Source organism: Amblyraja radiata, chromosome 1, assembly GCF_010909765.2.
Source record: "Amblyraja radiata isolate CabotCenter1 chromosome 1, sAmbRad1.1.pri, whole genome shotgun sequence".
NCBI classification, from domain to species: Eukaryota; Metazoa; Chordata; class Chondrichthyes; order Rajiformes; family Rajidae; genus Amblyraja; species Amblyraja radiata.
The window spans coordinates 61,354,461-61,371,817 of NC_045956.1; the positions used below are offsets into that span (position 1 = coordinate 61,354,461).

Below are 17,357 nucleotides of genomic sequence, written 5' to 3' on the forward strand. Positions count from 1 at the left end.
CATCCGTAAATAATGGTCACAATTGCCAACCTCCAATATAATTGTAGAATCTATACAATTTCTGAAGATGATAATCTAGTGTTCACTGTGCTCGCCATCTCTTCAAAACTCTGGGATGAATGAATGAACGAGTGCTTGCAATTTGCCTGACCGTTTCCCTGCCACCGCGACACTTCCTTCATTTGCAGGGCCTCACTTGACGCTGGTCCCCTGCTGTCTCCAACAGATGTTTTGTGTCACCTTCTGCGTTTGTCTGTTTCTCCACCAGTTCCCTACTCCCCATTACAAATTATGATCAAAAGCTGGTTTCTTTGCAAACACAAAAGCGCACGCTGCCAATATACTTTTGTTCCGTTTACTGTAGAGCTGCATCATCCAATCCCTGTGCCCAACAGTCCTGAATGTTCTCAATTGGTCTGGGAGGCTTTGCTGCTTCGAGCGAAGGCCCCACAAGAGTTAGCTGGAGTGTCGACTGTGATCTGCTTGATAGCAACCGCTCTTTTCTGCATCTGCCAAATGTTCACTGCTTCACTGAAACCTCAGCGCTTTGAGCTACAACACAATTCAGGTTGTTTCCCAGACCACCATGTTTCCCATCTGCTCCTTTCATCTCATGCTGCGTTTATTTTCTTCTACCTCTTTTATTCTGCCACTCCAGCCCGCTGTCCCTCTTTGCTAACTCTCTTTACATTGCGCACAGTCATAGAGTCATACAGAATGGAAACAGGCCCTTCGGCCCAACTTGCCCAGGCCGACCAACATGTCCCAACTACACTCGTCCCGCCGGCCCTTTTCCCTCTTAACCAACCCTATCCTTGTACTTGTCTAAATGTTTCTAAACATTGCAATAGTACCTCCCACAACCTCCTCCTCCGGCAGCTCGTTCCATATACTTACCTTTGTATAAAAAACGTTGCCCCTCAGGTTCCCATTCAATCTTTCCCCCCTGACCTTAAACCTATGTCCTCTGGTTCTTAATTCCCCTACCCTGGGTAAAAAAGACTGTGCATTCACCCTATCTATTCCTCTCATGGTTTTATACCTCTATAAGATCACCCCTCATCCCCCTGCGCTGCAAGGAACAACGTCCCAGCCTGCCCAACCCTCTACCTATAGCTCAGGTCCTCGAGTCCTGGCAACATTTCATATACCCTCTCCAGCTTAACAACATCTGGTTGCTTGTCTGTCCTATTCCCATCTTGGGAAGTGGTACGTTTAGAGTCATAGAATCGTAGATTTGTACAGCATATAAACAGGCCATTCAGCCCTTGCCAATACCGGCCAAGTTGGCACACTGGGCAAGTCCCATATACCTGCCTTTAGCCTATAGTCCTTTAAACCCTTCCTATCCATATATCTGTCCAAATTATCTGTTAAAAATTGTAATTGTATCCGCTTCTATAGCTTCCACTGGCAACTCTTTCCAGATAAGGACTAACATGAGAGTGAAAAAGTTGCCCCTGAGGCCCCTCTCTCCTCTCATCCTAAACCTATCTTGTATAGCTTCAGAATCCTCTACCCTGAGGAAAAAACTGAAAGCGTTTATTTTTATCCAGGCCTCTCGCGATCTTGTTGCACCACGAACTAAACCTAAACCTCAAGTAGCAGGAAACGCAGCAGCCACAGCAAGTTCCTGCAAGTTAGTCGAGATCCAATAATTTGTTTTAATGTTATTGATAAAGGGATAAATATTGGCAAGGACCTTAGAGTAAAACAACATTGATAGGTAAGTCGCCATCTATAAATATTGATACCAATCAGCCCTTCGGCAAGGTTTTAATTTGGTTATTTGAAGTTAAACTGATTAGTTCATTAGAGTCACAATTATTTATTTTGGAAAATTTATACACAGGAAAAAACCTTTATCATTCTGAAATACATTTGTTCCAGAGAAAGGTTATTAATCATGAGATCTTTTTCATTTATTGACTTTTTGAAGTAATGGCTAGACTCTAGACTCTAGAGATACAGTACGGAAACAGGCCTTTCGATCCACCGAGTCCACGCTGACCAATGATCACCCCGCACACTAGCACTATCCTACATACGAGGGACAGTTTATAATTTTTTAACCAAAGTCAATAAACCTGCATGGCTTTGGAGTGTGGATGGAAACCAAAGCACCCCGAGAAAACCAACATGGTCACAGGGAGAACGTACAAACTCTGTACAGACAGCACCCGTAGTCATGATCGAACCCGGGTATCTGGTGCTGTAAGGCAGCAACTCTACCACCGCGCCACTGTGCCATCCTCAAGCTTCGAAGCTATGGACTAGTGAATATATGAGCATTTCATTGCATGGGTGATGCACATAATTGGAATCGAACATGTTTTAAGATTTTAAAGAAGTATTTTGTGACATATTAGCTATTGGGACGGGTTGATTTTGCTACCTTTACCGAGATACAGTGAAAAGCTTTGTTTGCATGCTATCTAGTGAAATCATATTTTACATGAGTACACTCAAGCCACACACGTACAACATGTAATGCAAAGAGAAAAATACCAGAGTGCAGAGCATAGTGTTACTACGTAACAATGTTACACTTACAGAGAAAGTGCAGTCATAGAGCGTGGAACCTACCACTTCGGCCCAACTTGCCCACACCGACCAACATGTCCCATCCACGTTGCCTTGCCCGCATTTGACCCATATCCCTCTAACCTGTCCTATCCATGTACCTGTCTAAATGTTTCTCAGACATTGCAATAGTACCTGCCTTAACTACCTCCTAGGCAGCTCGTTCCATACACCCATCACCCTTTATGTGAAAAAGTTACCCCTCATGTTCATATTAAATCTTTCCCGCCTCACCTTAAACCTATGTGCAGATTAAAGAAAACTGCAAGAGCTGGTGCACACCCTAGCTCACAAGAGGATCATGCAGTTGCCTAATAACAGCAGGAAAGAAGCTGTACCTGAATACTATGCTACGTGATTTGAAGATCTGCATGACAGGAGAGGGGAGAAGAGGGAGGGAATGACCAGGGTGAAAATGGTCCTTGATTATGTCGACACCATCTGGCTCTTGAACAGCCCACAACAATACGCTCAACACCTTCTGTGGATTGTGTCTTTGCACTACAGACTTGATTTTTTTGTAGTATTGTGGTTACCTAGTATAGTTAAAGGCAGCCAACATCATCAGAGACCCACACCATCCTGGCCACGCTCTCATTTCACTCCTGACATCGGGAAGAAGATATAGGATCCTGAAATTTGCTTTTTCCCTACAGCCATCAGGCTATTAAACACTACAACCTCCAAATAAGCTCTGAACTACATAGACTTTTGCATTATTATTGTTTGTTTGTTTCTTTTTATGCGTATGGATGTGTGTGTCTGTGTATGTATTTGTATATATACACACACACACTGAACTGTTTTTTCTCGTTTATTACATTACGGAGTACCATGTTTACATATTCTATGGTGCTGCTGCCAGTAAGAATTCCATTGTTCTGTCTGGGATATATGACAATAAAACACTCTTGACTTCCAGTTAATAATATTTTGTAGTTTTGATTAATATATATTATCTGTGTGTTATTGTGTTAAGCTGCAACAAATAAGAATTTCATTGTTCCATTGTCGGTATATGTAACAATTAATAATCTTCACTTGACTGCTTTCCCGAGGCAATAAAATGAGAAGTTAATCCCAGAGTTCCTTTTGAGAATAGCTCTGTTCATTCAACGATTTTATACTGTCCCAAAGTGCTTTACAGCCAATTAAATATATTTTTTAGCATAATCACTGCTGTTTTTACTCAGGGTGATTAATGAAATGTAAAAATGTGTTTGGAAATTTATTAAAATCTCAATTTTCTACATTGGAAATTCAGTTACAATGAAAAAGTTATTTCAAACCTACTTTTGCTGTAGCTTTTAATTCCGATGAGTGATTGATCAGAATCTGGTACATCAGGAATTTTGGAGTAGCAGTTATCTTACTCTGACATGTTACAATAATCCAAAGTGTTAATAGTTCAATAAAACAAAAAAATACTGTTAACCATAAATGTGCCATTAGAAAAAGGTGACAAAAAAGAAATAATGTAATTATGTGCATATGCTTACTCGTAAGTTTACTTCCTCTCATATATTTGAGGAATAATACTGTGTATGAAGGAATTCCAAAATAAAACTGAAAGTGCTGGGAGGTGCTGGAAAGTGCAGGTTGAGTTTTGCTTCATTTAGTTTTAGTTTAGTTTAGTTTAATGTCTTGTATACTGAAGTAAAGTGAAAAACTGTTATCCAGTCCTCAAAAAGACTATACATGACTGCACAAGCAAGCCATCCACAGCGTGCAGATGCAGTATAACAGGAATAACGTTTAGTGCAAAGCAAAGTCCAGTAAAGCACACATGCCACCGAAGGGTTAATGTGAAGTAAGGAACCATTTTCAGGTCTTGGCTGATGCTATTCTTTAAAATTGCTGCACTGTGCAAAAATGTTATTTTACGGCAAACTGAAAATTAAACTGAGCATTTAATTGCAAGGTGGCACATTCGATGAGTCTGGTAGTGAGGAAGCAAATCTCCTGAAACAAACAGCCACCTGACAGCCAGATCCAACAATTAATGGTTTTCTGCAGCTGTTGTCGTTTGGTCTACGCTGCTTCTTAATGGAAGAATCCAATCAGTCAGCAGAGCTAAAGTGGTTAAACCTGCTTTAATATGTATCATTAAGGACACAATACCAACTCATTTACCATCTGCCTACTGTTGTGGTCATGTCTCGGTTCTTACCTAATAGCGCATTAATAGCACATCATCGTAAAGTACACAAAAATTGACCCTTTGAACCCAGATGTGTGCAACTGCACAGCCCAACTCGAGAGCCTCCTTTGAAAATTTCAGCCTTCATTAAGTTTTTCCCTTTCTTTTCACAGATGATTTCAACAAATAAAAGGGAGGGGAAAAAACAAAGAATCAAGAACAAATTAAAAAGAACCCAACACCAGGTGCCTGGTGTCGCAGCGGTAAATTTGCTACCTTACAGCACCAGAGTCCCGAGATCTATCCTGACTACGGGTGCTGTCTGTATGGAGTTCGTACGTTCTCCCTGTGACCACGTGGGTTTTCTTCGGGTGCTCCGGTTTCCTCCCACATTGCAAAGGTTTGCAGATTTGAAAGATAATTGGCTTTGGTAAAACTATAAAAGTGTCTCTAGAGTGTCGGATAATACTAGCGTATGTAGATTGCTGGTCAGAGCAGACTCAGTGCTTAAGGGTTTAAGAAGGAACTGCAGATGCTGTAAAATCGAAGGTGTGTTTAAGAAGTCTGAAGAAGGGTTCCGGCCCGAAACGTTGCCTATCTCCTTCACTTCATAGATGCTGCTGCACCCGCTGAGTTTCTCCAGCATTTATTTGTACCTCAGTGCTTAAGAGCCCGTTTCCACGCTGTATCTCCAAACTAAACCCAACGTAAGATTATAAAAACACAATTCATGACAACGCAACAAAACAAGGACAAATTCCAAACGTTGGAGCAACGACGGCAACCAATATGGAATCAGTCTGAAGAAGGGTTCCAACCTGAAACATCATCTATCTATGTTCTCCAGGGATGCTGTCTGGCCTGCTGAATTACTCCAGCACTTTGTGTCTTTCCTTTGGATAAACCAGCGTCCGCAGTTCCTTGTTTCTACAAGTGCCAATTGCATCTTTAAAGTTTTAAGAAAAACAAGTAGAGAATGATAACTGGAATGTAGATAGGAAAGGTTTAGAGGAGACACAACGAACTGCAGATGATAGAACACAAAGTGCTGGAATAACTCAACTGGTCAGGCAGCATCTCTGGAGGAGTCATAGTGTTATACAGCGTGGAAACAAGCCCTTTGGCCCAGCCTCCCCACACCGATCAACATGCACCACCTGCATGAGTCCCACTTTTCTGCATTTGGCCCTCATCCCTCTAAACCTATCCTATTCATATACCGGTCCAACTGTTTTTTAAACATTGATAGTACCTGCCTCAACTACCTCCTTTCGTAGCTCATTCCATATACCCATCACCCTTTGTGTAAAAATGTTTCCCCTCAGATTCCTATTAACTCTTTCCCCCCTTACCTTAAACCTTTGTTCTCTATAAGATTGCTCCTCATCCTCCTGCGCACTTTGTACTTCACTCGAGATTCCAATTTCTGCAGTTCCTTGTACCTCTTGAGAAATGGATAGGTGGTGTTTCGGATCGCATCCGGAGAAACATCAACCAATGCAAAAAGTCACCTGTCCATTCTTGCACCTGCTTCCTGACCCGCCGAGTTACTCCACCACTTTGTGTTTTGCCCTTGGAGCTGGGACTGGGCAGTGTACTCTGAATAGGTCTTTAATCAGCAGGTCAAGCAGCATCGATGGAGAGAGAAACCAAGTTCATGTTTCTGGTTAAAGACTTTTCCACAATGTATGCTGCCCCGTCCTAGCTCGAAGAGTAAACACAGAGAACTGGAGATCAGGTCAGGCAGCATCTGCTGATGACTGGATCGGGACTAACCAGAAATGCTCTCTGACAATTCCCTCCACAGGTACTGCCTGACCCGCTGAGTTCTTCCGGCACTTTGCGTTTTAATCGGGATTCCAGTATCTGCAGTCCCTTGTGTCTCGTGAGAAATCTGTGCATTTCATATAGATTGCCTTCTGCACAAGTCAGGTTAAAGAGATTTATTCAACAAATTGAAATGTTGCCACAGAAAAACATTGGTGGTGACAATGGGAATCAACTGCATTCCTGGAGGTTCCATTTTATAACTTTCAGCAGAGATTGACAAAAAATGAGAAATTACTGACAATGTACACTACGCAATCTTTCACATGCATGGTGCAGAATTCAATCTTTGTCAATCCAGTAAATAATTTAGACTTGAAGTGCAAAGAAACTGCAGATGGTGCAACCTTGAGCAAAACACAGTGGCACAGCGGGTAGAGTTGCCAGAGACCCGGGTTCGATCCTGACCTCGGGTGCTGTCCGTGTGGAGTGTGCACGTTCTCCCTGTGGCCACGTGGGTTTCCTCCAGGGTTGTAGGTTAATTGGCCTCTGTAAAAGTGTGCAGGGAGTGGGCGTGAAAGTGAGATAATGTGGAACTGGTGTGAACAGGTGATCAATGGTCGGCGTGGACTCGGTGGGCCAAAGGTCCTGTTTCCACGCTGTATTTCAATCTCTCTAAACTAAAACAGGAGATGTAACAAAAATGTCTACATCTACAATTCTTGCCGTCTTTAAACAAATGTCTAATACAGGTAGACAGACCCAAAACGTCACCCATTACTTCTGTCCAGAGATGCCGCCTGGCCCGCTGAGTTACTCCAGCATTTTGTGTCGATCTTCAATGTAAACCAGCATCTGCAGTTCCTTCCTACACATCTCTAATATAGATGTCTATCTTCCACACACACACATGGAATGACACAATTCACAAGTTCCATTGAGGTTGTACCAACTCTTTGAAATGGCTCTCGAATTACTCCTGGGGTATTTTATGACAAAGGAATTTAATTTGAACAGGAGACACAAGGAACCATGGATGTTGGAGTCTTGAGCAAAACACAAAGTGCTGGAGGAAATCAGCAGGTCAGGCAGCATCCGTGGAGGGAAATGGACAGGTGAATTTCAGGTCGAGATATGAAAAGGATCCCAACCTAAAATGTCAAAACATTGGCCTTGAAGGGCTGAATGACCTCCTTTTGATATTGGTCATGAACTCAATTCAATCCATCTTCTAAGAAGCAAAAGATAGACATAAAAAACTCAGCGGATCAGGCAGCATCTCTGGGGAAAAGGAATAGGTGACGTTTCGAGTCGAGACCCTTCATCAGACTGAGAGTCAGGGGAGAGGGAAACTAGAGGTATAGGAAGGTGCAGAACAAAGCAGAGCCTGCATCGATGACACAAAAAAGGTGGAGCCCACAATGGTCCATTGTTGGCTGGGGACGAGGTGGTAACGCAGGAAAACAAATGGTGAAATAGCAAGAGGACTAGGATGGGGGAGGGATGGAGAGAGAGAGGGAGAGAGAATGCAAGGGTTATTTGAAGTTAGAGAAATCAATACTCATGCCGCTGGGGTGTAAACTGCCCAAGCGAAATATTAGGTGTTGTTCCTTCAATTTGCGTGTGACAGTGAAGGAGATCCAGGACAGAAAGGTCAGTGTGGAAATGGGAAGGGGAGTTAAAATGTTTGTCAACTGGGAGATTGCGTAGGCCAAGGCGGACTGAACATAGGTGTTCAGCGAAACAAACTATTCATGATTATTAGCGTGAAGCTTACTGGTTACATGGCATTACCACATCAGGGCAACAAGGCTTCTTTGTGCAGCAACTTGTAAGTGGAAAAATGTTTTCTGCCTAGGAATTTATTCCCTGTTAGTAGTGTTAAGTATACTACATAGCTATGTCTGTACGTTCTCCAAAATGATCTTCCCAGAACCTGCGTTTGGCAACTGACAGAATTTTAAGACACATTTAGTTCACTAGACCAGGGAATTAATTCTAGGCTGTAGAATCAAGCACCTCACATTGCTGGTGCTGTTTCAATGACAGTGACTCTGTTACCAGGCTACTAAACAGTCTTAGTCATACAGCTTAGAAACAGGCCCATCAACCTAACTTCCCCACATTGAACACCATCCCCATTCTGTACAAGATCATGAAAGGAAAGATAGAGTAAATGCACAGTATTTTACCCAGAGCAGGGGGATCGAGAACCGGAGTTCATAGGTTTGTGAGGGGGGAAAGATTTAATAGGAACCTGAGGAGCGACTTCTTTACACAAAGGGTGGTGGGTGTATGGAGAAAGCAGCCGGAGGAGGTCGTGGAGGCAGGTGCTCCTGCAATGTTAAGAAATATTTGGACAGGTACGTGGGTAGGATAGGTGTAGAGGGATATGGGCCAAACGCAAGCAGGTGGGACAAGTGCAGATGGGACATCTTGGTCGATGTGGGCAAGATGCGCTGAAGGGCCTATTTCCACGCTTTGTGAAATACACTATACTCTACACTAGATTACAATGAAAATTATAATAATGTTTCATACCCACAATGATAATAACGTATCATCGAATTGAATCATTGAATCAATGAATTCCAGCATCTGCGGTTCCTTGTATCTCCTTCAGACATTATTAACCCTCAGTCCCAACTTATAACATCCAGTCAAGAAGGATGGCACAATGGGAAAGCAAAAACTACTGCCTCGAATGAGCTTGGAAAGTATTAATCAAATGACGATAGTTATCTGTCTCTTCAAGCAGCCACTGCAATCAGATTTAGACAATTTGTAACACATATTCCATGCGCATAAATGCATATCTGAGAAATCTGGATTGAACCAAATAAAAGCAATTGTCAAAATGTAAACTGCATTGGAGAGCGAGATGACATTGAATCCTGAGGGAAGAATTTAATAAACCAAACAACCTCAATCTTTGATCAACAGATGTAAGTACCATGACTCGTTGTATTTGCACACCACTGTGCATGTTAGAGTCATAGTGTCATAGAGTGATACAGTGTAGAAACAGGCCCTTCGGCACAACTTGCCCACACCAGCCAACATGTCCCAGCTTCACTAATCTCACCTGCCCGCATTTGGTCCATATCCCTCCAAAACTGTCCTATCCTAGTACCTGTCTAACTAGTTCTTAAATGTTGGAATAATCCCAGCCTCAACTACCTCCTTTGGCAGTTTGTTCCATACACCCACCACCCATTGTGTGAAAAGCTACCCCTCAGACTCCTATTAAATCTTTCCCTCTTCAGCTTATACCTATGTTCTCTGGTCCTCGATTCCCCTACTCTGGGCAAGAGGCTCTGTGCAATCTACCTGATCTATTCCTCTCATGATTTTATACACCTCAATACTCATCCTCCTATGCTCCAAGGAATAGAGTCCCAGCCTACTCAACTTCTCCCTATAGCTCAGACCCTCTAGCCCTGGCAACATCCTCGTAAATCTTCTCTGTACCCTTTCCAGCTTGACAACATCTTTCCTATAACATGGTGCCCAGAACTGAACTCAATGCTCTAAATGCGGCCTCACCAAAGTCTTATACAACCGCAACATGGCCTCCCAACTTCTATGCACACAATACTCTGACTGATGAAGGTCAAAGAGCCAAAACCTTTTTTGACCACCCTATCTACCTGCAACTCCACCTTCAAGGAACCATGCACCTGTACTCCTAGATCCCTCTGCTCTACAACACTTCCCAGAGCCCTGCCATTCACTGGGTTGGTCCTGCCCATGTTAGATTTCCCAAAGTGCAACACCTCACATTTCTCTGTATTAAATTTCATCAACCAATGCTCAAACAGTAAGGGAGCCAGCACTGAACCCTGAGGCACACCGCTAGTCACAGGTCTCCAGTCCGAGAAGCAACCTTCCTCCTCCTTTCCTTCTCTCCAGAGATGCTGCCTGTCCCGCTGAGTTACATCAGCATTTTGTGTCTACCTTCCACCATCACCCTCTCTGCTTCCATCCATGAAGCCAATTTTCTATCTATTCAGCTATCTCTACATGGATCCCATGCAATCTAACATTCCAGAGCAGCCTACCAGCCAGAACCTTGTCGAATGCTTTGCTGTAGTCCATGTATACAACATGGACTACAGCAATACTACAGCTCCGCCTTCATCAACCTTTTTGGTCACATCTTCAAAAAACTCAATCAGATTAGACTATCCCTAATCAGCCCTTGTCCATCTAAATGCCTGTATATCCTATCCCTCAGAATACTCTCCAGTAACTTTCCAACTACAGATGTTAAGCTCACTGGCCTATAGTTCCCAGCATTTTCCCTGCAGCCCTTCTTGAATAGAGGCACAACATTTGCCCCCCTCTAGTCTTCCAGCACCTCTCCTGTATTTAAAGACGACTCGTAAATTTCAACCAGGGCTCCAGCAATTTCCTCTCTGGTTTCCCACAATGTCCTCGGATATATCTGATCAGTCCCTGGAGATTTGTCTACCTTCATACACGACAGTATCTTCAGTACTTCTTCGACGGTAACACTGACTGCTCTCAAGACACTTCCAGTGACTGCCCCAAGTTCATCTGTCCTACTGTCTTTCTCCTCGGTAAATACAGAGAAGAAATACTCACTGAGGACCTTGCCCATCTCCTGTGGTTCCACACAGAGGTGACCGCTTTGATTCCTGATGGGTCCCACTCTCTCTCTAGTTATCCTTTTCCCCCTTACGTATTTATGAAATCTCCTTATTGCTATCTGCCAGAGCTTCCTCCTGGCCCCTTATTCTGGTTTCCTTTTTTACTTTGCTCCTTAGTTCTTGAAACCCCTCCAGGGATACACTTGATCCCAGCTGCCTATACCTGTCCCATGCACCCTTCTTATTCTTGGCGAATGCCTCAATTTCCCTCATCAGCCAAGCTTCCTCTCATTTGCTTGCCTTGCCCTTCACTCTAATAGGGACGTGCATATCCTGAGCTTTTGTCAGCACACTTTTAAAAACATCCCATTTGGCTGATGTTCCTTTCCCCTGAAACAACCTGCCCAATCAACTTGAGCGAGACTTTTTCTCATACACTCAAAGTTAGCCTTACCCCAATTTAGCATTTTAACAGGTGGGCCCTCACAGTCTCTATCCATAACTACCTTAAACCTAATCGACCAGTGGTCACTGGTCCTAAAAGGCTTCTCCATGAACACTTCATTCTCTTGCCCTTCCCAATTTTCCAAGACTAGATAAAGTGCTGCCCTCTCACGCGTGGGACCCTCTACTTATTGCTGTAGAAAACACCTTTGAGAAATTGCACCCCATCTAAACCTTTCATACTATGATTTTCCCAGTCAATATTGGGAAAGCTAAAATCCCCTACTACAACAACTTTATTTGACTTGCACCTGTCTGCAATCTCCTGGCATATTTGTTCTTCTAATTTCCATTTACTATTTGGGGGGCTGTAGTACTGTATACCCCCAACATGGTGATTATCCCTTTTGTGTTCCTCAACTCCACCCATGTAGCCTCACTAGACGAACCGTCCGTAATGTCACCTCTGACCACTGCCGTGACATCCTCCTTAACCAATAATGCATCCCCCGCCCCTCCCCCTCCCCCCTCCTCTTTAACAAAAACCCCTCTCTCCCCTGAAGCACCTGTACCCTGGAACATTGAGCTGCCAGTCCTGCCCCTCCCTTAACCAGGTTTCAATAACGGCTACAATATCCCAGTCGCACGTACCTATCCATGCCTTAAGCTCATCTGCCTTACCTGTCAGGCATCTTGCATTAAAATACCTGCAGTTTAAACTTCCTTCTTCGCTCCACCTTTCTCCTTCCTATTCTGTCCTCTAACCTTTCTCTCATCGCCCTCCATACCAACTTTTAACCTCTCACCTACCTCTGTCATGTGTGAGATCCCACCCCCCTGCCAATCTAGTTTAAACCCACCTGTGTAGCATTAGCGAATATGTCTGCCAAGATGTTGGTCCCCCTCCAGTTAAGGTGCAACCCGTCCCTTTTGTACAAGTCACCAAAGGTCCAGATATCTAAATCCCTGCCCCCTGCACCAACTCCTCAGTCACACATTCATCTTCCCTATCTTTCTGTTCTTACTCTCAACTAGCATGAGGTACGGGAAGCAAACCAGAGATAACTATCCTGGAGGTCCTGCTTTTCAGCCTTAATACAATTCCCTAAACTCATGTTGCAGAACCTATATCATTGTAAACACAAGGAGAATTTTGCCTTGGGTCATTCTTACTGAACCAATGGACGAGTATTGGTTACAATAGGGGTACAGTGCCAGAGACCCGGGTTCGATCCTGACTACGGGTGCTGTCTGTACTGAGCTTGTATGTTCTCCCTGTGACTGTGTGGGGTCACAGAGTTGTGGACACAGCACAGACCATCACAGAAACCAACCTTCCTTCCATTGACTCCATCTACACTTCACACTGCCTCAGCAAGGCGACCAGCAACAATAAGGAGCAGACTCACCCTGGTCTCTCCCTCGTCTCCCCTCTCTCATCAGGCAAGAGGTACAGAAGTTTGAAAACGCACTCCTCCAGATTCAGGACAGTTTCTTCCCAGCTAATATCAGGCAACAATATCAGCCATATCATCAACAAGAGTGCGGTCCCGAGCTACCAGCGACATCATTAGTGACCTTGACATTATCTTTAAATGGACTTTATTTTGTACCTAACTTAGACGCCAAATGTAAGATTAGACGCAAGATAGACACAGTCTGAATAAGGGGTTCCAACCTGAAATGCCATCTATTCCTTTTCTCCAAAGATACTGCCTGACCCGCTGAATTACTCCAGCATTTTATGTCTATGTTCGGTATGAACCAGCATCTACAGTTCCTTCCTACATATCTATTTTGTACCTATTACTTGCCAGGATTTGTCCCATTTCACCTCTCTTCCCGATCTCTCCTCCCCATCCCTCCACCCCACAATCAGTCGGAAGAATCGGCCTCTCACCAACGAGACAGCGGTCCTGATCTCCCATCTACTTCATTGGAGACCTTCAAACTATCTGTAATTGGACTTTACTGGACTTTATCTTGCACTGAATGTTATTCGCTTTATCCTGTATCTGTACTCTGTGGACGGCTTGATTGTGATCATGATTAGTCTGTCTGCTGACTGGTAGCACGTAACAAAAAAAAACTTTCACTGTAACCTTAATACACATGACAGTAATAAACTAAACTAAAACTATACTAAACAAAACTATCATTGAACCTTTAAACCTTTCTTGCTGCAGAGATCATTACATTTGTTCTGAGAGCTTTCCTCGTAGATAGCAGTGTCATTCACAACTTCAGCATCAATAATACATGTGAGGCAGAGCTTGCCCTCAAGACCTACCAGGCTCATCTGCAGACTGTCGCACCAGATTTAACTTCCTTGGCACCGTCGTGAGGAAGGAGTTGCACGTGAATTCATCTGCAACGTTGCCACCTCTGGCTTGAGTTCTATCGAATGACTTTTGCACTTCATAGAAGCCTATTGTCGGACAATCCTGCAGTTGGAAACAGAAGCATCGTCATGCCTTTTAAAAAAATTACCAACTTTCACTTTGAAACACCAACAAGAGAGCATAGAAACATAGAAACATAGAAAATAGGTGCAGGAGGAGTCCATTCGGCCCTTCGAGCCAGCACCGCCATTCATTGTGATCATGGCTGATCGTCCCGTATCAATAACCCGTGCCTGCCTTCTCCCCATATCCCTTGACTCCACTAGCCCCTAGAGCTCTATCTAACCCTCTCTTAAATCCATCCAGTGATTTGGCCTCCACTGCCCTCTGTGGCAGGGAATTCCATAAATTCACAACTCTCTGGGTGAAAACGTTTTTTCTCACCTCAGTCTTAAATGACCTCCCCTTTATTCTAAGACTGTGGCCCCTGGTTCTGGACTCGCCCAGAACATTTTTCCTGCATCTAGCTTGACCAGTCCTTTTATAATTTAGCAGTCCTAATCTACTAACCAGTCTGAAGAACCATACTCTCACCAGCTGGAGAGCGTTCCTGACCTACAATCCATTTCATTGGAGACCCTCGGGCTATCTTTAATCGGACTTTACTGGACTTTATCTTGCACAAAATGTTATTCCCTTTATCCTCAATCTGTACACTGCAGACGGCTTGATTGTAATCATGTATAGTCTTTCTGCTGACTGTACAGCACGCATCATAAAAGCTTTTCATTGTAACACAGTACATGTGACAATAATAAACTAAACAGTGAAAAAGGGGCAGCGTAATGGCACAGCGGTGGAGCTGCTGCCTCACTGGGCTTGAGACCCCTGTTTGATCCAGACTAGGGGTGCTGTCTGTACGGAGTTTGTATGTTTTCCCCTTCACCGTGTGAGTTTTCTCCGGGTGCACCAGTCTCCTCCCACATTCCAAATATGTAAGTTGATTGGCTTCTGTAATATTGCAAATTGTCCCTAGTGTGTAGGATAGTGCTGGTGTACAGGGATCACTAGTCTGCACGGACTAAGTGGGCAGAAGGGCTGTATCAAGAATAGATACAAGGAACTGTAAATGCTGGTATACATAAGAAGACACAAAATGCTAAAGTAACTCAGTAGATCAGGCAGCATCTCTGCAGAATATGAATAGGTGACGTTTCGGGTCAGGACACTTCTTCAGACTGGTTAAACATCAACTGGAAGGCAGATAAAATGTAAATGGAATATTTTTATCAAAATGCTGCTTGAGTGGGAAATAGCTGACATATACTGTAGCTCTGTACATATAGACAGATGGAAGAAAGATGCTTAAAGCAATAACAAATATTCTAAAAAGGTACGCACAGAAACTGCAGATGCTAGTTTGCAAATAAAGACAAAAAGTGCTGGAGTAACTCAACGGGTCAAGCAGTATCACCTATCCATATTCTCTACTTTTTTTCAAGAGTCAAGAGCATTTAATAGCGATAAGTGCCAACAATTGAACAATTAAATTTTTACTTGCAGGCTCATTAAAGTCTCGACTTGTCTGCCTGTGATCTCAGGAGCTAGGCCAAAATGGTACACATTAGCACAATTTTTTTTGACAGAATCTTACTCAGCTTTTTCCCGTGGTCGTTCGTATCAAGTTTCCTTCAGATTGGATGTTATATTCACGTTATTGATACAAAGTTTAAAAAAAGACAACTTTGAGTAATAACTGACTGTGAGAGGGAGACTTTTCTAGCAGCTTCCAGTGATGATGTCACAATGGCATCTCACACTCCTCCAATCACAATGGGATCTCAGGCACACGCTGCCGTGAACATTCCGACAACCGAAAATGACATCACAATGTGATCTCTGCTGCCAAAACACAAGCGATGAGAGTTTGCGGAGTGGGGGATGGGAAGAGAAATGTTATTTAAACTGTGTCTTTAGTGGGGGAGTGCGAAAGAGGGGAAAAGTGATGGAGGAAGTGACTGAGGGTAGGGAAAAGGAGAGGGAGGGAGAGAGAGGTGACAGAGAGACAATGGGATCAGCAGCTTCAAGGGGAGTGAGGAGAGAGATTTTTGCCCCCCCGCACGTGGGAAGGATTGATAGGCTCAAGGGAGCGCCGACGCCAACCCAAAATTCGAGTCTATTCATTGGCTCCAGGAAGCGGCTACTGCCCTCCCCCACGTGGGAAGGATTGATTGCATTGGGGAACAGGTTGCACTGGGGGAACGGGTGAGTAGTGGAAACGGGTTTGCGTTGGGGAAACGGTGAGTGGTGGAATATTGCGTTTCTCAAAACGGGGCCCAACGGGGTCAGGGGGGTAGAGAGGGGAGAGGGCTATGGAGGGTGGGAGGGAGTGACTGAAGGTAGGGACTGAGGGTCGGGGAAAGGAGAGGGAGGGAGAGGTAAAGGAGGGAGTGGAGGAGGGAAGGAGGTGAGGGGAGAGAAGAGGGAGGGTGAAGAGAAGGGAGAGGGAGTGCTGGGGGATGTGGGAAATGAGCCGCGCCTGCGCAGTTGAGGGCTATGGGTGAGTGGTGGAATATTGCGTTGGGCGAACGGGTCACATTGGGGGAACGGGTGGTGGGGGTGATTGGCTCCGGAGGGGGCGCCTGTCTGCAGGGTGAGCACCGACGCTGCATTCGTTGACCAGCCCTCCCGTGTGATGCCGCGCCCCTCCCCCCTCCCCGTGCGTTGGGGGACGGGGCTCAACGGGTCCCACTTGGTCTAGTAATATATAAATGTATGATATATAATGGACCCAAAACCTCGAATGTCCATTCTCTCTACAGATGATGCCTGGCCCACTGAATTCCTCCAACATTTTGATTTTGCTCCTGATTTCAGCATCTACATTTCCTTGTGTCTCGAATGGTTTTGGTCATCCACCCTTTAGTTTTGTTTAGTTTGGAGATGCAGCGTGGAAATAGGCCCTTCGGCCCACTGAGTCTGTGCCGACCAGCGATCACCCATATACTAGTTCTATCCTACACACTAAGGACAATTTACAGAATCCAAATAACTTAAAAACCTGCAGGTCTTTGGAGTGTAGGAGGAAACCGGAGCTCCTGGAGAAAACCCACACAGTCACAGGGAGAACGTACAAACTCTATTCAGACAGCACCCGTAGTCAGGATCGAACCCGGGTCTCTGACGCTGTAATGCAGCAGTTCAATCTCTGTGCCACTGTGCCGCCACATATGCTAATCCCTATTCTGTTCAATTGAGCTGTGTAGAGTCTTGACATATAAAACTATGTTAAAGGAACTAAATGTAAGGGAATAATGAGAACTGTATTTCTGAAAGTCATTGAACTGGTAATTGGAAATCAAAAAGCTGCAACGCTGGAAGGCTCGTGATCAAAGCAGGGAAGACCTGAAGGGTCAGATTGATGAGGGATTCTTCAAACCAAAACATTAACCTGAAGACACAAGAAAC

The 17,357-nt window shown here is 44.2% G+C and overlaps 1 long non-coding RNA gene across 1 annotated transcript in view; it reads right to left on the minus strand.

Annotated features, from left to right (window-relative positions):
• The window catches only part of LOC116974309, a 152,330-nt gene extending 138,342 nt beyond the window's left edge, over nt 1-13,988 (minus strand). The window contains exon 1 of the long non-coding RNA XR_004412330.1: nt 13,838-13,988. This is a non-coding gene — a long non-coding RNA (uncharacterized LOC116974309). The remainder of the gene's footprint in view (nt 1-13,837) is intronic.
• Nucleotides 13,989-17,357: the final 3,369 nt, after the last annotated feature.